Source organism: Triturus cristatus, chromosome 9 (assembly GCF_964204655.1).
Source record: "Triturus cristatus chromosome 9, aTriCri1.1, whole genome shotgun sequence".
In the NCBI taxonomy this organism is placed as follows: Eukaryota; Metazoa; Chordata; class Amphibia; order Caudata; family Salamandridae; genus Triturus; species Triturus cristatus.
In genome coordinates, this window is record NC_140592.1 from 836,761,304 (window position 1) to 836,786,799 (window position 25,496).

Here is a 25,496-nt window from a genome sequence, read left to right on the forward strand (position 1 = left end):
TTAAAGGGACACTTCAGTGTAATTGGCCCAAACTGAAAGGAAGCACTTATAGCAAAAGAGTGGGTCTTTAGTAGCCACTATAGTCCCTGTGCCCAACCCCCAGCTGGTGGCCAACCCCACACTCCACACGGCTGAAAGCTGTGCGCAGTGAAGGGTTTTGCTGCAGGGTCTGGCCTCAGGCCAGACTGTGCACCCAACTCCCAAGGGTGTGTGTGGGTACGGTTAATCAAACCCCTTCCAGCACCTGGCCTTTGCCCATGGTCATGTGCTGTGGGGGTTGTGCAGGGCCATGTGCTGTGGCCCAGCCTATGCCCAACCCCCTTGCAGGTATCCAACCCTCCTGTGGGCACTCAGTCCTCATACACCCACATCTTTGATACCATGGTGCTCTCGCGGTAATGCTAGTGTCACCTCATGGTACCATGAGACTTTGCGACCTTCACAGTGTCCTATTATAGCAGATGCAACATTTGTCTTCATGTTGTGGCAGCCGGTAAGATCACTTGTTTCAACATGACCAGTACTGGCCCTGTGAAACTGAATAGACCAATGAGAAAAAAGGGCTTTCAACCAACCACTTAGAGCACTTTATTCTTTTAATTCACGGTACATTAGGTGTACTGCGGTACTCCAATGGACCCAAGAGTTCACATATACCTATATTTTTTTAGCCCATTTAAGACGATCCAGAGAACCTTTTTAAATGCACAGTTCTCAAAAACCACTGAACAGATTTACACCAAATCACACAAAGCATGCTTTCGGGGTAAAGATCCAGGGGGCATATTAACAAGCCAGGCGATAAAATTATCGCCGCTTTAGCGGCAGAAAACTGCCGCTAAAACGGCGATAATGGGCTTGATAATATACTCTATGGAATTCCAATTGAAACCCATGTTAGATGTGAAGGACATCTAACATGGGCTTCAATTGGAATTCCAGAGAGCATATTATCAAGCCCATTATCACTGTTTTAGCGGCGGTTTTCTGCCGCTAGAGCGGTGATAATTTTATCGCATGTCTTGATAATATGCCCCTAACTTTCTGCCAAATTTGGTGCAAATTAGCCATTTTCCTGTATCACTTCCCAAAATATTTTGGGACCCCCCCCCCCCCTTTTTCTCAGCCTCTACCTGACGGATCACCCAGAAAGTTTCCGGGAAGGAGCTGGGATGGATGAACATTTTTTCGGGGGAAGGCTTCATGAAGGCTCCTCAAATGCTGCCAAACTGATTAGCAAAACGAAAATGTTCTCCCTATGGAAACTCATTTTTTTTTTTTTTTTTGTCCTCATCTCACCTATAAACTGCTAGCAGGGCGTAACCGGTCAGTTTTAGTGATGGGACGCCCTCCGACCGCCTGCACTTGTTTAGGTTGTCCAACCAATCCCCTTTTGTCGTCCGGGATTTAGGTGTTAATCATAGGACCATGGTATTTATCGACCCTTAACAGCTGCAGAATGGAATCAACAGAGTCTCAGTTCCTGGCCCAGACGAACAAAGGGTGCCCAGAGTGTAGGAAGGCTAGGGCTGGAGCTCATAACATCTAACCGGGCCATAGCCAGTGCAGATTTTAGCCAGTCTTCTACTTTCGGGGGGAGGGAGTCTTTCCACCTAAGACAGATCTCCCTTCGGGCCAGCAAAATCAAACATAATAACAGCCCTCTGTGTGGTTGAGCCAAACAGGCAGTAGACACCTGGTCATTGGCAAAAAAAATCAGAGAGCCGTTCAACACGATATCTATTCCGAAGGTCATACATAAGTATCTGCACACCCCTTCCCAGTATTTCCCTAATTTAGCACATTCAAAAAATATATGTACATCGTTGGCTTTAGGGAGCGAGCACCTGGGGCATCTCAGCTCAGGATCTGGGGCGAATTTCGAGATCTTCTCCAGAGTATAGTAGATTCGATTAGTAACAAAAAAGTATGGAAACTCTGACCGCCACAGATGAAAATCCCATGTAAATGTTTGTAGTCCTTTACAGAACAAACTCTTGACAAAAGCTAGAACATTCACAAGAATTGGCTCTTTTTGTATTTGTAATAAATCTGTTTAGAAATTTGGAAGTAATTAGAAAATTAATGGTATTAGAAAATTAGTGGTGATCTTGCCAACTACTAGCCCATCACTCACCTACCATTCATCAGAAAGATCATTGAAAAAGCAGTCTATGTTCAACTCCGAGATCACTTCAATGATAACCATCTATTGTATAACTACCAGTCTGACTTCAGATCACACGGCAACATGGAGACTGATACTCTACACATCGTAGACGATACCCTCTTGACCACAGATGAAGATGACCCCTGCCTACTCATTTTCCTGAACCTCTCTGCTGCCTTCAGCACTGTAAGACATCCCACATTTGAGTCTCGAATGGGATTTACTGGCAATGTCCTTCACTGGTTCACCTCCTACATTTCAACCCATACCAGTTTGTTTGCATGGGCACCTCCAGGCCACAAAAAATCCCTATCACCTGTGGAGCAGGTCTCCCTTTACATGTTTACTTTCACCCTTTACATGGAGCCACTTGGCACGCCACTTACCAATAGCAGCATCAAGATTCACCAATATGCAAATGATACACAACTCATCTTGAAAGTATCCTCCTCTCTAGACATCCAATGCCGCAAACACTGCTTGCACATCCTCTGGAGCTAGATGTCCAGCACCTACCTGAAGCTTAACCCAACCAAGACAGAATTCCTGTTATTTGCAAAGAACAATAAATAAAATACAGTACAAACCTGGCTAAATTATATGAATCTTGATGGCTTTGAACCCCAACTTCCACCGAATGCTAAGTCACTTGGATTCACCCTAGGCACCAACCTCTCCCTCAAGGAACACATTGCCAAAAAAACAAAGATGGCCTGGTACCAGCTCTCTCTTCTAAAGAAAGTCAAAACTTTTCATCCAGAAAGCGACTTCAGAACTGCTGTTCAAGCGCCCATACTCTTGCATCTGGATGACAACAATGGCCTTCTCAATTGTCTTCCAGACTCCACACTTGCACCCCTTAAGGACATCCTACATGCTGCAGCACATCTCATCCAGAGCCTGAAGAAATATGGTCACATAAGCCTCATACTGTTGGAACTCCATTGTAAACCTTTTGTCAACCTGCACCTTCTGGCAGACAAGCTCTTTGGCAAACCACAGCCAGGAAACCATTAGACTGCTGATTAAGAAGTGTAAAAATAGCAAGCCTTTTCTATCCATGCCCCTGGTTCTGGAACAACATTCCCAAATCCAGCAGGACAGCCCCAGTGCTGCTCCAATTTAGGAAAGAGTTGAAGACTCACCTCTTGAAGGATACTACATCATGATGCATTAACTGGTCCTTATCCAACTTCTTCTCCTATTATTCATTCTTTTTATACTCATATTTGACCATGTACAGCGCTCCACTGCCTTTTGAGCTGGTTAGAGCTATAGAAATGTCATATACATATGTACACTAAAACAATCAACAATCCATGCTTGGAAGGGACCATACCGTGTATATCTCTACATATCTGTAGCATATGTAGCATATGATACAAATATCAGTCCTCAGACTTAAGTCAAACATTTTTATCAAGCCTAATCATTTTCAGTCTCTCAGTAACTACCTTTATCACTCTACACTGTGGACTGTATACAGGTGTGTCCTTTCTCGGTATGGCTTGGTTTTCCAAAGTAGCCAGTGACCTTAAAATTTGCCTCTGTATTTTGATTACATCCTGCTATTTCTACCCTTATTCTTTGTGCGGTGAAGATTGAGGGAGGAAACAGGATTGTATGTAACATTTCACTGTACATGGAGATGTGTAACGACACTAACGTACATCTACTGTAGCTCTGTTGTCACCGTTTTATGTATTGAAATATCTCAATACAATCCAATAAAAAAAGAATATGTAAATGTCTCCTGCCACCCACTCAATCCACCGTTGTTCCAATTACCAGCAGCCATAGAGTGATCATAGAGTCTCATAATGCTGGATAGCATACGATTCTTGTACAGCCTTGCCTCTGCAAGGCTGTCACATTGCCCGTTGTCCAGCCTGCAGATGAATAATGTCTGCCTGGAAAACAGTCCTGGTATAATATTGAGGGAGCGGGAGTGAGCACTCATTGGAGAGGAGGGATAACAGAGGGATGCGGCTGCAGGCCCTGCTGTTGTGAGGGTCTATTCCTGGGACACCACTGAAATTACTTTTTCCAGGTCAAGAGACAACCTATTGTCAGCTTCCTTCTGGCATATGGTTTCCACATCTGCCATCCCCTCTGTGGTCACCTCAGCCTCCACTCCGAGTATCTTTGCTTTTGACCTTGTCACTAGTAAGCACACTCTCCCTGCTAGTCCCCTCTCCCTCCTCTAAAGTGGTGGTGATTTCTTCTTGTGCCCACCAAGCAGCCATGGCCTTAGTCTGTCTACTCTTCTGGTTTTGCTGTTCACTGCTTCCTATTTGACTGACCACTTAAAAGGAATGGTGAGGGAACAAAAGGCTCATGAGTGAATATATACACTAATTCAAAAACATAAAAACACATAGTGAAAGTATTACAATAGTCACTATGGCTAAGACTGACATTGTCTTGTACCCCAATTTCTTGTTCCATGCAAGGTTTTTATTCCCAAATGCCACTTTTAATAATGGGTGGCTATAAGATACAAAGTTGCAGCTGTAGCCCACTGTCCTGCCATTTGAAAGCAATCCTTTGTCAGAGATCTACACAAAGAAACATTTGCTTTGCAAGTCGTATGTCTTGACTTACTATATCAATGTCACATTCACATTCTGTCATGATCACAAGAATATGAGCATGATTTGAGGTCAACAGGTGATGACTGATGGGTACAATGTGTCGTTTGTACATGACTTAAAAAATAACCTTTTGTATATATTACTGTCAGACTCCAGTCACTTTAAATTGTAGATCTGAATTTTGCTGTGGGAACGGCATGGAACCCACAGTTTTCAACCACTTCCAAGGCTGCGCTTGCTGCTGATACTAAAGTAGGGGGAAAGCAGATAGGAATATAAGAGAAGGTCCATAAGATATGTATGAAATTATGTATGAAATTGGGTTATTGGTTTAGGGACGTGGAAGCCGCACTCAGGCAACAACCACAATCCTTGTCAGGATGAACCACAAAATTCACTAAATTAACCTGTGCTTAACCCTCTGGTACCTTGACACAAAGCAGTCAGGCTTAACTTGGAGACAATGTGTAAAGTATTTATGCAGACAATACCCCAGAGAATACACCCTTGTTTGGACTATGGTCTATCCCAAAACCTTGGATAGGGCAGTAGTGATCTTGCATATTAATTCTGGAGAATACTGGATGATGGAAACATCAGGAGCATCAATTTAGGATGCCAAAAGTGTGCATGTATATATGTGTGTGTGTGCTCTATTCTACTTCTCATTAAAGCAATGCAGTTGAACATCAGAAGACGGTGAGGAGAAAGGAATTTAGGCCATATCCAGAATAATCTGTAACACACATATGTGATATTAGTTTATTTATTTTTATTTTATTTTAATGGTTTATAAAGTGCCCGAATCACCCCATCAGGGTATCTCCGCACTCGAAGTGCTATAGGGCTTCAGGGGATACTAGATTAGAATAAAGTCGCTTTTAGCATTTTTCTAAACTTCAGGTAGTCCGTACATAGTCATAGGTGGATGAGGAGTTGGTTCCAGTTTCGTGGGGCCAGATGGTAGAAGGCCTTGCCACCCATTCGTGCTTTGTTGAAGCGGGGGATTTGAACCAGAGCTTTGGATTCGGAGCGGAGGGATCTGGAGGGTAGGTATCTGATGAATTTGTCTTTCAGATAGCTGGGGCCTAAGTTATTTAAGGATTTCAATGCCATGCAACTGATCTTAAATTTGATCCTCTTTCGCACCGGGGGCCAGTGCAGTTTTTGGAGGAGGGGGGGAGAGATTCAGTTCTGGGGGGGGCTTTGGTCACCAAGCGGGCCGCCGTGTTCTGGACTACCTGCAATTTGTTCAGAGATTCTTCATTGCCTGCAATCAGGAGTGCATTGCAGTAGTCCAGACAGCTCAATACCAGTGCCTGTACTAAGGTCTTCCGAGTGGACAGGGGGAGAAAGGGGAACACTCTCCTAAGGAGACTGAGATTGTGAAAGCAGGCTCCCATAGTTGAGGAGATGTGTTCCCCCAAAGAAAGTTTCTGGTCTAATTTGACACCCAGGTTTTTTACTACCAATTATGGATTGGGGGCGGGCCTAAAACCTCTGGCCACCAGCTTGGGGACCATCTAACTGTTGCTTCTCCAAATAGCATTATCTCTGACTTTCCTACTTTTAGTTGGAAGGAATTATCCTTCATCCAGTCCGCAATGACTTTCATGCCCTCCAAAAAGGTGTCCTGAATGTTAGAGTTATTTTTGTTGAAGGATCTGAGAAGTTGGGTGTTGTCAGCATAGGACATAGGACAGAATCCCAGCTTTCTCAGTAGTCTTGCCAGAGGGGTGACATAGACATTAAAGAGAGTGGGGCTTAGACAGGAGCCCTGTGGCACTCCCTTGGTTACCTTGGTGGTCTGTGAGCGGAAGGGGCCGAGGTGAATGGTTTGCGTTCTATCGGATAGAAAATTTTCCATCCATTTCAGCGCGTTCCCTTTGAGGTTTATGTCCTGTAGTCTCCTCAGTGGAGTCCGGTGGGAGATGGTATCGAACGCTGCGGACAAGTCAAGCAGCACTATAAGTACCGCTTGACCGCTGTCCAGCCGCGCTCTGATGTTGTCAGTGACTTCCACCAGCGCAGTCTCTGTACTGTGTCTGGGTCGGAATCCATATTGTGAGACATCCAGTCAATTTGAGCAGTCAATGAATTCGGACAGGTGCTTGTTTATGTGTTTTTCTAGAAGTCTACTCTGTAAGAGGAGCAGAGAAATGGGGCGATAGTTGGGAACATCCTCAGGGGGAATGTTGGGATTTTTCCTGATAGGAAGTATTTGTGCGGCTTTCCATTCTAGTGGGAGAGTGACTTCCTTCATGGAGCTGTTTAAGATACAGCATATGGGTCTGGCTAATTCCTTGAAAAGGGTTGAGGCAATTCTAGCAGGGATAAATTCTAATGGGGACCCAGATTTTACTGCTTTGAGGAGAACCTCTGTCTCCCTCGGAGTGAGTGTCAGGTAATTCTCCAGTGTTGTCTCATAATGGTGACTGGTGGGGGGTTAATCTTAGGGCCTGCCTGGGAGCCCTTGGCTGCAGTGATTTTATGGTAAATTGTGTCAATTTTCTGTGGTAGGTGGTTAGCTATGTTGTCGCATAGGGCTTGAGAAGGGGCAGCCTTGACCTCAAAGGACTTGGGGTTAGTGAATGTTTTTAAGATTTGATAGAGGGTTCTCGATGAGTTACCTTCACTTTCAAGTTGGGAGGAAATGTGTGTTTTGTGGGCGTTTTTTCAGGTTTTTGTGATAGAGGGTCAGAGCTTGCTTGAATTTGTCTTTATCTTGTAGGTCGTGTGAATGCCGCCTGCGTCGTTCGAGTTTTTTGCATAGGCTTTTTTCAGTGTGGAGGGAGCTCGAGAACCAAGGTGCCTGCTGGCATTTATTGGTGGTGGGGCATTGTTTCAAAGGGGCTAGGGTCAATTGTGGCTAGCAAACTGGAATTAAAGGAGACCAGACGCTGCACTACACTGTCCGATTCCAGGTTTCGCGTTGGGATGAAAGTATCTTGGAATTGAGTGGGTGTTATTTTATGCCACTGTCTGTAACTTCTTTTGGAGGGTGGTTTTGGAGCGGTGTAGTCCTTGTGGCCGCTAATACGGAACTCAACCAATGAGTGGTCTGTCCACGACAAGGGGCAAGTCTCCCCGCAGGTGATGTTGGAGGAGTTGGTCAGGATTAGATCTAGCGTATGTCCTGCTAGGTGTGTGGGCTCGTTATTTATCCTATTAAGATTGAGTGAGGATAGACCTGACAGAAGATAGGCCACTTCTTGGTTGGTGGAGTTTTCGCTGTGTATGTTGAAATCATCAAGGAGTACAAAATTCCTGGATGAGATGATGTGCGGGGAGATGAGTTCCATAAGTTGTGTGGTGAAGTTAGAGAATGGTCCCCGGGGGCGGTAGACTAGGGCTCCTTTCCTGCTTAGTTGTGAGTGTAAGTCTATTCTAAAGACAAGTGTTTCCTGTAGGTCATTACTGATTTGGTCTAGAATGGAGATTTTGATGTGGTCTCTGTATACAATGGCTATACCCCCCCCCCCCCATTCTGCGTGGTCTGTCCAGTTTTTGTATATGGTATCCTTCTGGGAGGGCCACTGCTATTGCGGCATTGGAACTGGATTTAATCCAAGTTTCTGTCAGGAACCCTAGGTGGGGACAAGAGGAGGAGAGTAGATCCCAAATGTTGATGGCGTGTTTTGGTAGCGATCTGACATTGACCAGCAAGCATTTCCAACCGTCGATGTTAAGGGGGCCTGGGGAGAGTCTATATGTTTCATACTTGGAATCTGCATGAATGACATAAGATTGGTCCTACTATTTCTATGGCAGGTGGGCATGTGGTGTTTCTGGTATGACTGCTGGTTTGCTCATTTTTAATTTTTATCAGCTCCTGCCTGGTGTAGGTGTGGTGGCCATCTTTCCTATGTGTGCAGTTGATTGATTTTGAGGTTGAACCGGCATGGGTTCCTGCTCCTGGCAACGTACTGGCACGGACGGGTGCAGACGGGCTTCCCTTAGGCGCGTCGGGCCAGGCATGTGCTTTTATTCAGAGGTGGCAGCTAGACTACTAACCTCCTCCTGGGTTCCGGTGGAACTGCTCAGTTCACTTCCGGTAGGCGTCACCTCCCTCCATGCAAATGGAACAATCCACGGTGGAAAGAGGAGGGACACAGGGAATATTAGGTAAGTGACAGAGTGAAAAAATAGTGCATAAGTGACAAATTTAAAGCTTCTGAGCCCTTCCCCAGGCGCTCCGTGAGCTGCTATCGAGCGAATGTTAGAATTCGAGTCTCCTTGGACCCTTAAGCGTTTAACAGTTATTACAATGAGATTACCGCTGATGTTCCATACACTCATGCAATCATTGCTACTATTGTGAGCATATTTCAATCAGTGAAGTTACGAATGATCTTGGTAAAGGCATTCCCCATAAATAGTCCCATTGTGAGCTATGTAAACTTATCTAACATCCATGTCACAGAAATCCCCATCATCAAACTAACATGCAATAGTCAACTGTCGAAAAATGCAGCTGTTGCATATGCACCCAGGAAAGACAGCATACACATTAGTGAAGCATCCTCTGACATCACAGATAACTTACACATTGATGGAGTGCCAGCTGTGTCTGTTGGGAAAAGTTCCCTATGGCAGTGTGGCTGAAGAGCCACATGGGTGCAATCAATAAAACCTAAAACTTGAGGAAAATGGGCGGTATCATAGAATTCCATTGCTACCTTTTACCTTAGCAACTGTGACTGTGGCATGCAATATATTGGTGCACCTGCTTGGTGATACGACTCAGTACCTGAGAGAAGCACAGTGATTGGTTTGCCTTTGAGATGCTCACCTAGGGCCACATCTGCAAAGGTCATTGTTTGCGATTACGAAACAGCAAATTGTTGCAAGTCGCTATTTGCAATGTACAAATGTGTCTTTAACACATTTTGCGATTCCCAGTGGGTCACAAATAGACTTACCTCATGAATATTAATGAGGTAGGTCTCAGCTTGCAACCAATTGGGAATTGCTAAAATCCCAGGGATGGTGGCCAGCTGGGGTCAACAGACCACCATGTCTGTGATTGCTTTTAAATAAAGTAATTTATTTCTTTAAATGCTGTCCGTTTTCCTTAAAGGAAAATAGGATGCGTTAAAAGTCCGTGGGACCACTGACTGCTCTAAAAATGTTTTTCAAACATTCACAAAGGGTAAAAGGTCCCTTGAGGGACCCATCCCATTTACAAATGAGTTACCACCTACCTGAAGCTGAGTTCCAAGTTGGCTGCCAAAACTTCCTGGTTGAAGTGTTGGCAGCCAATCAGATATCAGCACGGGTACTGTCAGATCCTCGGAGGATCTTCTCCCCTAGATATACAAATTTTGATTTCTTTTAATAACTCTAAAACTATTGAAGGGATTTTCACCAAATAACAAAAAGGGTGTTTTGTGGACCAAAAGCTACCTTTCTGCCAGATGTTTAGCATTTCCATTCTGCGGTTCGAGCTGCAGCCATGTTCAAAATCCCTATGGGAATCAAAATAGGAAACACACTATTTTGACCCCCCTTTTTCTCAGCCCCTGCTTGGCGGATCGCCCTAAAACTTTCCATGCATAACTAGAATCGCCGGGGCAATTTTATGGGAACATTTAGTGAAGATTTATCGCCAAAGTTATAGGCAAGTCATAAAACACTTTTCCTAAGGAAACTAGGTCCTAACTATAACTACCTACTGCCTACCACCAGTAGGTTATTTTTAGATATATATTTGCTGAACAAATCAAAGGTTAAAGTTTTAAAGGGACATTATAGTTAGGTTACTGTTTTAAACTAAAAAATCACCGAAATTGACTAGCTATGGTTATCTCAAGTAAATATAACTTGTTCCTAATGTAACTATAATTCATGCATTCACCATGCACTGGTAATTACCTCACATATTCAAGGCCACTGAAATTGTGCAGCAAGGGTGGAACAAGTAATGTGCCAGGATTCAGTAAATAATGCAGTAATACATTGCAAATTTGGCTTATTGGTTTTCTCAAGGAATCAGCTTATCAGCTCACAATTTTCTAGGTCAAAAAATCATTAATTATAATCAATTGAATATTTTATTAATTCACACACTACAATGTTTTATAAAAGTGATCATCATAAAAAAAGTTTAATAAAGGTTTATTTGAAAAAACATAAAAAAGTCTTTGAATCTTTGTTTTCAGCCCACAAAATGCAGAATTAAAAACAACCACAAGAGGGACCTGTACTCTGGTGAAGAGCATAGAGCTCCAGCATGGAGTGTTTAAAAAAACGATGCTAACCATTCCCAGCAGCCCCCAACAACCTTAAACAAATGCTTGTTGGTGCCCCACCACTTCTAGGGAGCAACACGAGGATCCAAAAAAATAACTAAAAAGCCCTCTAGGGACATGTCATGAGTGATGTCATTTGAGATGTCATCAGTGATGTCATTGACCATGTCATGAGTGATGTAATATGTGAGGTCATAAGCAAAACATTGCGGGGCATAAGATATAATTAGTTCAAGTAAATAAAACTGTTGAATTTCAATGGTTTAGTATGAATGAGATCTGAGCCTAACTATAAAGTGTCTGTCACCTTTGGTTTTTTCAGTGTGTATGTATGTATATATCTCTTCACTGAAAAAACCATAGGTTTCAGGCACGTTATAGTTAGTTGGACATTTCACTCATACAAAACCGGAGAAATTCCGGCGTTATAGTTAGTTCAGCTAACTATAACTCACGCCCCCGCAATGCACTGCTGATGACGGCCCATATTGCATCATTCTTGACATGGTCAGTGACATCACTGATGACATCACTGATGACATCTCAGATGACATCACTGATGACATCTTCCAGTGACTGTGTGTTTCTTTAAAGTGTCAATATGTTTTATATATATGCCATGGTGTATTGTAGAATGAGTGGGTGTATGAGTGTATGAATGGATGATTTAGTAGATGTGTGACTGATTGTATAATTGACTGATTAAGTGTATCTTACTGAATGCATGGGTTAGTGAGAAAACTGTGTAAATGTCTGTATCAGTTTCTTAGTTGGTGTGTAAGCGGCCACATGGGTTGGTGAGTAGCTACATGAGTGTCTATAGGGGTTATTGTTTGGTTGTCTGAGTATCTGTATGGGTGCCTGAGTGTCTGTGGGGGTGGGTGGGGGTGTGACTCTGTGCATAGATGTGTGAGTGGCTGATTCACTGGGTGTATTGGTTCAAGAGTGCATCAGTGAAGGGAACTATAATTGGGTGAGTGTGTGTATAGCTGTGTTGGTGAGTTAATGGATGTCTTAGTTGTACATGTGTGAGTAATTACATATGTGAAAAGCAGTATATTTGAGTGTTGGAGTATATAAATTATTATATGTGAGAGGGAGTGATTGTGAGAGTATCTGTAAGGATGAGTGTGTGCTTGTGTCAGTGATTGTAAATGAGGGTAAGTATGTCTTAGTATCTGTATAAATAAGTTAGGTGGTGTGTGTATAACTGAGTAGGTGAGTAAATGGGAGTGTGATTAATTATTTGCATTACTGACTAGCTGTGTGAGTAACTCTATGGGTAAGTGGCGGTGTGTGAGTGTCTGTATGGGTGTATGAGTACATATGATAGTGGCTGTATTGATGAGTGACTGCATTTATGAGTGACTGTATAGGTGAGTGAGTGGATGTGTGTGTTGACCTAGGAATCAGTGAGTGGGTATGTAGTAATTGGTATTGGTTTGTCTATGGTTTGGAGAATGGTAGTCTGTATTTTAGAGTGTGTGTGTCAAAGGTTATATTAGGGTGTGAGGAGGGGCATCAGATTATCACGTGGATGATGTCATCAGTGATGTCATTTGAGATGTCATCAGTGATGTCACTGACCATGTCATGAATTATGTAATATGTGATGTCATCAGCAGTGTATTGGGGGGGCGCGAGTTATAGTTAGCTGAACTAACTATAATGCCGGAATTTCTATGGTTTTGTATGAGTGAAATGTCCAACTAACTATAACGTGCCTGAAACCTATGATTTTTTCAGTGAATTTCTAAGGTTTTTTAAATGCTAATTTCTAACTATAACGTAGCAGTCGCATTTGCAGAGTGGTAGAGAAAGGTAAGCGTGGCTTCCAAACACCTCTGTTCCTGTTCTAGGTGAAGGAAGCTTGCACTGCTGCCAGGCTATACCTGTTCTAGGTGAAGGAAGCTTGCACTGTTGCAGCCAGACTGTACCTGTTCTAGGTGAAGGAAGCTTGCACTGTTGCAGCCAGGCTGTACCTGTTCTAGGTGAAGGAAGCTTGCACTTCTGCTGGGCTGTACCTCTTCGAGGTGAAGGAAGCTTGCTCATCTGCTGCCAGGCTGCAGCCTGCTACCAGGTTTCCTGCCTGCTGCCATGCGGGCAGGGAAACAGATGAAAGAGTTGCTCCCACATGCAGGGAGCTACATATTTAGTGCATATATGCGTGCAGGAGCAATGTCGGCTTCCGTAGGAGGTGAGTGGTCAGCTGGGACCGTGGGGGCATTAAGGCTTCTCCCACAGTCCCCATTAAAGCACACTGGGTACCCTGGATGGGGTCAGGGCACCCAGGTAGATGTGGCCAGGCCCTGATGTATGGGGGTCCCTGGAGCTGAAAGGCCCGGAGAGGGGGGCTGCGCAGCCCCTCTCCCCCATTGAATTTTATCCGGGCCCCCGGGATGGGGTCCCTGGGCCAAAATCAGCCCAGGGAGGGGGTCCACGCGGTCCCCATCTCTCATTGTACAAAAGGGAAAACAGAAGGCAGTAAAACAAGCAGAAAGGACAAAACAGTGCAAAAGATAGGGAAAAAAATTAGCAGAAATGGCAAAATGGACGGCAGAAAAACAAGCAGAAAAGGCAAAACAGAGGGCAGAAAATGACAAAACAGAGGGCAGAAAAATGGGCAGAAAGGGCAAAGCAGAACAGAAGAGGGCAAAACAGACGGTCAAAAAAACAAGCAAAACAGAGGGGGGAAAATGAGCAAAAAAGGGAAAACGGAGGGCAGAAAAAAGAGCAGTAAAGGCAGAACAGAAGAGGGCAAAAACAGAAGATCAGAAAAATGAGGAGGAAAGGCAAAATGGAGAGGAGAAAAATGAGCAGAAAGGCAAAATAGAGAGGAGAAAATGAGCAGAAAGGCACAACACAGGTTAGACAAACAAGTAGAAAAGGCAAATCAAAGGGCAGAAAAACAAGCAAAAAAGAAAAAACAGAGAGCAGAAAAACGAGCAGCAGAGGCAAAGTACAGTGCAGAAAAATGAGTAGGAAAGGCAAAACCGAGGGCAGAAAATGAGCATAGAAAGACAAAACAGAGGGCACAAAAATGAGCAGAGAAGATAAAATAGAGCAATAGACGGCTAAACAGAAGGCAGAAAAACGAGCTGGAAAGGCAAAACAGGGCATGAAAAAAAGCAGATAAAGAAAAAGAGAGGACAGAAAAACAAGCAGCAACACAAAGGGCAGAAAAAAACCCCAGAAAAGGCAAAATTGAGGGCAGAAAAATGAGCGGAAACTGCAAAACAGAGCAGAAGAGGGCAGAAAAACCTGCAGGAAAGGCAAGGTAAACAGAGGGCAGAAAAATTAGCAGAAAAGGCAAAACAGAGGGCAGAAAAATTATCAGAAAGGCAAAACAGAGGGCAGAAAAACGAACAGAAATGACAAAACAGAGCAGAATAGGGCAAAACTGTGTGCAGAAACACATGCAGGAAAGGCAAAACAGAGAGCAGGAAAAACTAGCAGAAAAGGCATAACGGCAGAAAAACTAGCAAAAAAGACAAAACAGAACAGAAGAGGGCAAAACAGAGGTCAGAAAAATAAACAGTGAATATAGCGGTCATTACAGGAGCGAAGTAGCGGTGCACTGTACTGCTGCGGGGCGAGCATGAATGTTCCTGCGCCACGGTATTCTGTGACTAGATGGACATAGGTGGACATGCCGACACTCCACTGCTGCATACCGTGAGTGGCGGTCTACAATGCCACACTTAATGGGCTGACAGTACGGGGTGCAGAGAAGTGGACTTAATGAACGACCCCAGTGGATTCTATTGCCACGCGTGAGGTACAGGTGGTGGCCACCTGTAGCAGGTGTGTACCAACATCTGGTCTCATTGATACTTGACGCGATCTCCTGCACATTTGTCGCGACTGTCGGACATAGCAAATACTGTGGAACCTTTACAGGGGATATCTAAACACTGCCACGATTCCTGCACTGTCTATACACAGAGCCACTGCAATACTGGATTAGTAGAGGAGAGCCAGGAAGAGTGAGGGACAGACACTAGTTGTTATCTGTGCTTTAGCGGTTGATCTGCAGTGAGGATCTGTACAATGCGATGAGGTGGGTGCCACGAATCCCTGTGACTGGAAGGCATAGCACATGCAAAGTGGTGGTCTGGGTACGCTGTGGGGCTGCTAGCTGGTGTCCAATGGGTGTTGATATAGTGTGCGTGCGGCGCACCGCCTACCCTTAGTACTCATCGCCATGGGGCGTCCCAAGGCCAAACAACCGGATCCCCCGCCCCTGGACGGCCCACATGGCAGGGTACAGTGCACCTAGATGCACAGCCCTGACCTGGATGTGATCCCGCCTACGGAGCCCACTCGGAATGACCACAAACTGGATTTGATATTAAAGGAAATCCGAGACTCCGGTACCGCCATTGAAACTCAAATCGGTACACTGAACACGAGTTTCAATTTACTGAAAGCAGATCACACGAAGCTGGCGGACAAGGTCAAATCTAATAGAATAGCCCTAGATGACTTAATACCCCAGCAAACAATACACACCTCCCAAATAGAACAACTACAGCATCAATTGAAAGGTCTACAGGATAGGGTGGACGATGCGGAAGGGAGATCTAGGTGCAACAATGTCTGCATACTGGGTATACCGGAGAGGAGCGTGGGATCCAACCCCACCCAATTTGTCGAGCAATGGTTGCGGGTAGCAACGATGGGTCTCACTGAACATTACAGCGTGGAACGAGCCCACCGAGTCCCACCTCGGCCCTCCCTTCCAGGGGCGCCGCCTAGGCCGCTTTTAGTGCGGATACTGAATTATAAAGACAGAGACACGATATTGCGCCCGGCAAGAAAGAATGCTCCAATAACATTTGAAAACAAAACAGTCTCTCTCTATCCGGATTTCACCCGGGCTGTGCAGAGGGTGAGGACTACGTTTCAGGACGTCAAAAAGAAAGTCCGGGCCCATAACTTGAAATATGCACTGTTATTCCCAGCTCGACTAAAAGTTATTTATGATCAGAAAGCCCTGTTCTTTGACAATCTGGAAGAAGCGGCGGATTGGTTAGAAATTACTTTGTCACCCCCTGCACAGCATGCTCGACGGAACAGAATGGAGAAGAGACGTCAGACGGGTCCGGGGAGTGGAGGAAGCCCCTCGCAGAGGCAGATCTCGGACAGCCAAAGAGACGCTATATTGATTGTTGTGGCACTGGCAGCACATGATGCGCAATCAGTCGCAGAAACTGTGGACTCCTCTGAAGACGCTAATGCCCACTCAGACTCTGAAAGTAGTGGAGCGCTGTTCCCCCTGGTTACCCCGCAGACAGCCAATGACTATTTGGGCTGAATGAAACATTCCTCGTTTTCTGTTGTGCCGAAATGTCAGATGAGTATATACCTCTGCACGTTATGTCGAATTTGTCTGATGTATATGAACCTTTGCATGTTTTAACACTGGATGGTCTTACTGTTTGATGTACAGTTAATATGATAGGACCTAGGTTGGTGCTCTGCGGTCAACTAACATTGAGTATAGTGCGCAGCACGCTGGGAGGTGGGTGTTGGCCATTCCCCAAGGCGAATGCACTTGGTTATAGACATTACAGTGTTTACGTTGAGTTTTTCTTCATGGTTTGGTCCTCTAATGTTCTAAGGGGGAACCTAGTATTGGGGAGTTTAATGGGGTATACGGACTCAGCTACATGTAGTACATTTGATGGTCAATGCACAGGGACCTCTGTCCTTGTTGGAGGGCTCTATAGGGATTCTAATAACACAGCCCAATAAGTATAAATACACAACCTGGAATGTGAGAGGCCTGGGTTCCATCCATAAAAGGCATAGAATACATAGAATACTGGCGCAATTAAATTGCAGGAAGGCGCATATAGTATTTCTCCAGGAAACACACTTAATGAATGCAGAAGCCATTAAGCTCCAAAAGAAATGGAAAGGTCAATTATTTTACACATCCTACTCTGCATTTGCCTGTGGGGCAGCAATCTGGTTCAGAAATGGCACCCCTTTTTCACTCTTAGAGCAACGGATTGACTCCAATGGGAGGTATGTGCTGGTGCATGGTCTATTAGACAGAGTATTAGGGAGCATTTATTACCCGAACACCGAACAGGACACGTTTCTTGAGATCCTTAGTAATGAATTGGTGGACTGGGAGGGGTATCCGTATGTTTTGGGTGGGGACTTTAACGCAGTGTTGGATATTGACCTGGATAGATCGCACCCCCCCCTCCAGGACACGGGCAGCAGGAAGCAGGCAGATGTTCTTCAGACATGGGCCAGGTGTTGGGGTGTGGGAGACATATGGTGCAGGATGCACCCCACTGACAAAGAATATTCTTTCTTCTCAGCGCCGCATGGGATGCATACCCGAATAGATAGAATTTTTTGTTCATTGCATCTATTGGTACACGCTGCCGATAGCACGTACTTGGGCAAAACCTGTTCGGATCATAACCCACTGGAAGTTACACTGCTTTGGGGGAGGGTTCTGACACCTATACCAACTTGGAGATTACACCCCTCACTACTGGAGGATCCAGTATTCCACAATGCCCTCTCCATGGCTATAGTTAATTAGTTCGCTGAAAACGCAGATACAGCTAGCACACGCCAAATTGATTGGGACACTTTTGAAACTGTGATACGGGGGGTGTCATACTTACTGACAGATTCAAGGTAGTGGAAGACAGGCTAGGTACACTAGAGCAGGAGACAGTAGCAAATGACATGCAGGGAAGCGCTGCAAGAGATGCACATAACGCACGCTGAACTCCTCAAAGAACTTTGTATCCTGGATTACTGCTTATACACACAGAAACAACACGTGTATGCAGATAGAGCGGGCCCAATGCTTGCGAGAATGATTAAAGATGCACCGGCAGTGTCACCTATTCTTGAAATAAATACCCTAGAGGGTGTTCTGTGCGCACTCAGCTAGAAATCAACACTGCCTTTCGGAGATATTATGAACGGCTATATGCGCCCTCGGAACAGGCTGAGGATGATGAATATGAGTCATTCTTTGAGGATCAGCAACTTCCACAGTAACTTAGTAATCACGCGACATATATGAAAAGGCCTGTCACTAGTATGGAAATAAAATTAGCGATCAAAGATCTCCCACGAAACAAATCGCCGGGTAATGATGGATTGCGCGTTGAATTCTATGCCGCTTATTCAGAGTTGTTGGCTCCCCGCCTGCAGGGCTTGTATCAGGCGGCATTTGACAAAGGCTCCCTCCCACTCACCACATTACAAGCAACGGTGATCTCACTCCCGAAACCGGGAAGGGACAGTAAAGACATGGCAGGTTACCAGCCCCTCTCACTTCTTAACACAGATTATAAGATCCTGAGTAAATTGCTAGCAAACAGACTCCTACAATACATCACTCGGCTGATACATACTGATCAGTGTGGATTTGTACCGGGTAGATGTACAGCTCTTAATATTAGGAGGCTTCACCAGGTAATGTCTCATACACCCGCCGATGCTCATTCACAGGGCTGTATCTCCCTGGACCTGCGCCAGGCATTTGACTCCCTGGAATGGATTTATATGCTGAATACACTACCCAAGTTTGGAATACCAGTGGAGTACATGCTATGGGTATGGCTGCTTTCACAAACCCGACAGCGCGTGCACACACAGGGGCCCACATCTCACAACGATACCAGATAGCATGGAGTACTAGGCAAGTGTGCCCGCTATCACCATTACTATTTATTTTAGCGTTGGAGCCTCTCTTACTTAAGCTCCGTAGCTCGGCAGCCCATAGAGGGATACGAATACGAGGAGTGGTGCATGTAGTTTCGGCGTATGCGGATGACCTCATCTTATATTTTAACAATTTGGATGAGACTTACGACCCAATCCCACTCTATTCAATGCATTTCAACGGCTATCAGGGCTTTCCATCAATGAAAACAAATCATATGTATACTTTTTTAATGACATGACCAGGGCAGAACCAATTCGCTTTGGACGCTGGACGTTCCAGACTTTAAATATCTGGGTGTCCAGATATATCGAGATGTGGATGATATGCTAGATGGAAATCTGACTCGAGCTATAACAACGCTTAGGCAGCAAATACGGTTCTGAACTTCACTACCTATATCGGAGCCGGGGAGTGCTGCCATTACTAAAATGGTAGTGCTCCTGAGGCTGTTATATTATTTCATCAATATACCTATCATAATTCTGCTTCCAACGTTACTGGACACTCTTCTGATTGAATTAATATCGGGCTCGGGTCGTAGACGCATAGGCCTTCCTAAATTACAGCTGGCTACGAAGCAAGGGGGACTGGGAGTTCCTGACCTGCGAGCGTATTGCTATGCAGGCCAGCTCCAATGGTTGGCATATTGGATTGCAGACCGTAACTTACAAGAAATTACTATGACTCCCCAGGCATGGGAACGAGGGGAACTACACGCACTGCTGCTGCCAGGCAGTACAATTCCTTTGACGGCACCGCCACTCCTGAGGACGGCCTTGTTATATTGGAAGAAGGCAACGCAATACACAAAACTACTGGCGCCTTACGCTCCCAATATACCCCTACTGGGACTCCCTCTACCATCGGGGACGGTGACCCTTAGGCATATAGCGGCGTGGGCGGAGTCGGGGGTGACCACACTAGGCACGTTCTTTAGCAACGTTATTTTAATGAACCATGTTGCATTTGTGAGAGAAATGGGGGTGCTGCATGGGTTATTCCTGCTTCACGCACACATCTCCCGATATGTCCGAACAGTCTGGGCCCCAGGAGGTGAGGGACTACCAATACACGCACTGACACACATGCAATATCTGATGGGCAATGGTAGTCATTTGACAAAATGGATATACCGGGGTATTTGTACACACACTTTAGTGTCACTTCAGCCAACCCGCGACAAGTGGGAGACGGATATTGGACGTGTGCTCACGGATAGGGAGTGGGAGACACTGCTGGAACACCCACGGAAGATATCCAGGAATCCAAAGTTTATACAGCTTATGATTGTTCACCGGGCGTATTTGACTCCGCTCAAACTGAGCTTAATGTTTCCGAATGAACCGGATAGCTGCCCCCGCTGTCACTCCTCCAATGCAGATTTACTGCATAAGTTATGGGACTGCCCAAGGCTGAACCACTACTTGTTATCAGTGCAAGACATGGTGAATGGGATAGCCCCGATACGGAACAATAGAACACTGGAATATTGCTTACTGGGATTAGGGCCTAAGGGAAAGAAGGGAAGCCCTGCCCGCAAATTTGCTAACCTGGCACTGATTTTATCTAAAAGGAACATTACTATGAGGTGGAAGGCTGCCAGATTGCCCTCAGTACCAGACTGGTATATCGAGGTGCTCAGATGGGGTAGAGCGGAGGGAGCAGAACTTAAGCAGGAGGAGCAAAGGGGGCTGCGAAAAATACCCATTTCGCTAGAATGGAATACTAGCTGGAAGAATTTGCGGCCTTAGATTTGCAGTCATAGAAGTAGGGCACACATATAAATGTTATGGGCTGGATCATAATAATAGTAAGAATCCAGCACGAAATGGCATAAATTCTGTGTATATTGCTCAAGATGGGGAATGTAAGTGTGCCAATATATATATAACTGATATGTACTCTGCTGTCGACCAGAAGGCATGTATAAAGGTGTTTGACTGAGTCCAGGGAGGAGGGAGGGAGGTAAAATACCTTGTTAGCTTTACTCTTATTTACAATGTAATGTATAATATAGAAACCACTGCTTTTTAGACCTGTACAGTTGTGAAAATCAATAAAATTATGTTTTTAAAAAAACTAGCAGAAAAGGCAAAACGGAGGGCAGGAAAACAAGCTTAAGAGGCAAAACAGAACAGAAGAGGGCAAAACAGAGAGGGTAGAAAACATGCAGGAAAGGCAGAGTGCAGAAAAATTAGCAGAAAAGGCAAAACAGAGGGCAGAAAAACAAGCAGAATAGGCAAAACAGAGGACAGAACAATGAGCAGAAAGGCAATACAGAGCAGAAGAGGGCAAAGCAGAGGGCTGACAAATGAGCAGCAAGGCAAAACTGAGGGCAGAAAATCAAGCACTAACAGGCAAAACACAGGGCAGAAAAACAAGCAAAAAAGACAAAACAGAGCAGAAAAGGGCAAACTGTGGGCAGAAACACAAGCAGGAAAGGCAAAACAGAGGGCAGAAAAAGGGGCAGAAAATTTAAAACAGATAAAGAAAAGGAGGAATGTCAAAATGGCTGAAAAACTAGCAGAAAAGACAAAACAGAGCAGAAGAGGGCAAAACAGAGGTGAGACAAATGAACAGTGAAGACAAAACGGAGGGCAGAGAAATTAGCAGAAAAAGCAAACAGAGAGCAGAAAACTAGCAGAAAAGGTGAAATGGAGGGCAGGAAAATGAGCAGAAGAGGCAAATCGGATGACAGAAAATTAGCAGGAAAGGTACAACAGAGGGTAGAACAACAAGTAGAAAAGGCAATACAGAGCAGAAGAGGGCAAAACAGAGGGAAGAAACACAGGCAGGAAAGGCAAAACAGAGGATAGAAAAAGGAGCAGAAAATGCAAAACAGAGAAGAAAACAAGCAGAAAAAGGTGAAACGGCAGAAAACCGAGCAGAAAAGACAAAACACAGCAGAAGAGGGCAAAACAGAGGTGAGAAAAATGAACAGTAAAGGCAAAACGGAGGACAGAAACATGAGCAGAAAGCAGATCAGAGGGCAAAAAAGCTAGCAGGCAAGGCAAAATGGAGGGCAGGGCAATGAGCAGGAGAGGCAAACCGGAGGACAGAAAAATTTGCTGGAAAGGCAAAACAGAGAGAAGAAAAGGACAAAACAGAGGGCAGAAAAGCGAGTAGATAGGCGAAACAGAGAGCAGAAAACAAGCAAAAAAGGCTAAACAGAGGGGAGAAAAATGAGCAGTAAAGGCAAAACAGCAAAGGGAAAGAAATGAGCAGAAAAGGCAAAACAGAGGGCAGAAAAATTAGCAGAAAAGGCAAAACTGAGGGTAGAAAAATGAGAAGAAAATGCAAAACAGAGCAGAAGAGGGCAAAACAGAGGGCAGAAAAAATGTGACAAAAGGCAAAACAGATGGCAGAAAAATGAGCAGGAAAGGCAAAATAGGGAGCAGAAAAAGGCAAAACGGAGGGCAGAAAGTCAAGCGAAAAAGATTAAACAGAGAGCGGAAAACAAGCAGAAAAGGCAACACAGAAGGCAGAAAAACTAGCAGAAAAGGCAAAACAGAGGGCAGAAAAATGAGCAGCAAAGACAAAACAAAGGGCAGAAAGGGGCAAAACAGAGTGCATAAAAGCGAGTAGATAGGCAAAACAGAGAGCTGAAAACAAGCAGTAAAAGGAAAAACAGAGGGTAGAAAAATGAGCAGAAACGGCAAAACAGAGGACAGAAAAACATGCAGAAACGGCAAAACAGAACAGAAGAGGGCATAACAGAGGGCAGAAAAACAAGCAGGAAAGGCAACACAGAGGTCAGAAAAAAGAGTAAACAGCTAACCAGAGAGCAGGAAAATGAGCAGAAAAGGCAAAACAGAGAGCACAAAAGCGAGCAGAAAGGCAAAACAGAGGGCAAACAAGGCAAAACAGAGCAGAAGAGGGAAAAACAGAGGGCAGAAAAACAAGCTGAAGAGGCACAAACAGAGGACAGAAGGTAGACAGGCAGCAGAGGTTAGAGGACTGCGGGCAAGCTGTACAGGAGAACTGTCGCAGGGGGAGCTGGTATGCGGGCCTGATTAATTTTTATAGAAATCACGCCTCAACTGGAAACACTTACATATATAAACATAGCAGGTGCCTCAATTGAAGCTCCACTTCTGTAAAGGGCAAATGATCATGACCTCCCGGACTTCGTGAGGTGAATGCATTGTTGACCTATAGGAGTGCAATGTATAGTGTCTGTGATAAGTGGGTCTTTCTTGTCCTTACCTGGTGACAGCAGAGCCGATTGTTATCCCTTTAAATGACTGAGTATACAAATGTGCAAAGTCTGCCTGCTTTGCCCAGCCTGATCCACATTAGTAGTATGCAATTGTCTCCTCACCTTTTGCCAGGATGATGGGCACCTTACCAAAAGGCTCCCAGCAATTTTCCTTATGATTTTGGTGACTTGTTCATGATGCTGAGGAATATGAGGATATCTCAGTGACAGATCCACTCAAACACTGATACACCCACTCAGAGAACCACTCAGACACTATCGCACCCACTCACAGACCCAAAAACAGACCTACTCAGATACTCTCACATACTCAGAGACCCACTCAGACACTCATGCACCCACTCACAGATGCACTCACTCTCGCACCCACTCACAAACCCATGCAGATACTCATGCACCCATCTCACAGAATAATTCATACTCTCTCACAGCCACTCACAGACCCATTCAGACACTCATTCACCCACTCACCAGCTAACTCAGACATGTACAACCACTTACAGACCCACTCAGATACTCATGCACCCACATATAGAACCACTCTCTCACGCCCACTCACAGACCTACTCAGAGACTCATTTACTGACTCACAGATGTACTCAGAGACTCACACACCCACTCACAGACTCTTTCAGAGACTCATGCACCCACTCAAAGACCCACCCAGATACTCATGCACTCACTCACAGACTACCTCACACAGTCATGGAGGTACTTGCAAACCAACTCAGACACGTTCACACCCACTCAGACACTCATGCACCCACTCACAGACCCACTCATGCACATACTCACACATGCAGTGAGACACTTATGCAGCCACTGGCAGGCCCACTCAGTCACTCACACACCCACTCACACATCCATTGAGGCAGTCACACATTGACTTACACACCCACTGAGACACTCATGCACTCACTCAAACACTCACTCTCAAAAGTTACAGTTAGGAAATTCAATTCAAAAACCTTAGAAATTCACATAAAAAACAATGGTTACAGGGATGCTATAATTAAGAAATAAGATTAATAAACCATAGAAATGCACACAAAAAATCAAAGGTGACAGAGACGTTCCGTTAGCAAATAACATTAAAAAAACCTTAGATATTCACTGAAAAAACAAAGCTTACAGGGACATTATAGTTAGGAAACAGAATTTTAAAAAAGTTTACAGGGATGTTATAGCTAGGCTCAGATTTCACATGTACAAAACCATAGAATTTCAGCAGTTATAGTTTTCTGATCTAACTATAACTTGCCCCCCGCAATGCACTGCTTCTGACCCCACATATTACATCACTCATAACATGAGAGTAGCTGTATGGGTGAGTGACTTAGTGTCTGGTTGTATGAGTGGGAGTGGGAGTGTGTGCATATCTGTATGACTGGGTTTGTGAGTGGCTGATTTGGTGAGTGAGTGGGTATATGGGTGAGTGAGTAGCTTGTTCAGTGGCTGTAAATGAGAATAAGTGAGGCTATGAGTAACTGTATGGGTGAGTGAGTGGTTGTGTGAGTGGCTCTATGGGTGTATAAATGGGTATGTGAGTAGTTGTATGGGTGAGTGAGTGGTTGTGTGAGCGGCTGTATGAGTGAAGAATGGGTGTGAGTGTCTCTATGCACGAGTGAGTGGGGTGTGAGTTGTTAGATAGGTCTGTGATTGGGTATGTGAGTGGGTGTGTGGGTGACTGAGTGGGTATGTGAATAGTTCTATGGATTATGTCATCAGTGATGTCATCAGTGATACATGGACAACTCATGGACTTTTACAAATATTTTTAAATACTTTGATTACAATTATATTATTAAAAATGAAATGATTACTGTAAACATTTAGTATTTGGAAGAAGTGATTCCGCAATAACATATTATAAAAGTAAGAGGATAAGCACTAAAGTTTGCAATCGTGCAGGGTGAGCACTAAGCACAGGCTATCAAGTACACAAAATCCTTTCAAGGGACTATTTTCCTTTATCCTTTTTTAGGTCTCGGCTGCGAAAGGCTGCGCTTGCGCAGTCTCGCTCCGAGATTTAATGAGATGGAGTGACTTTGAGAAGAGGGGCTTGCACCCGCCCCTCTTCTCTCCTGTTCTCCATTGGCTGGCCTCTTAAATGCTGGCCAGCCACTGGAGAAGAGGTCCAGTCACTCCGTTGAAGCCCCGTCCTTTTCGGATCGGGGGGCGTGTTTTTTGCGAGAAGTCTCAGGGAGGAGACAACAGCAAAACACGCCCCCAAATCCGAAAATGAGGCTCCCTTTCTCCGAGGCATTTTCTGCTTCGCCTCGGAGAAAGGCGGCGGGGTTAGGCTGCTGCTCTGGTCTGCTCTGCTGCTCTGGATAATTGATAATTATCTTTTAACGATATGGTGCCACGGATAAGATCGACTGCCTGTTCATACTGTATTTCTATGCTTAAAAAAACAATAAATGTAAAAATTGACCAAAAAAGAAATCATAACTATATTTTTTAGAAACATGGCACGCGTTTCGCTTGGTTGGGCGTTTCGCTTGGTTGGATATACCGATGCATGGATGGAAGTGGGAGAAAGTCCTTT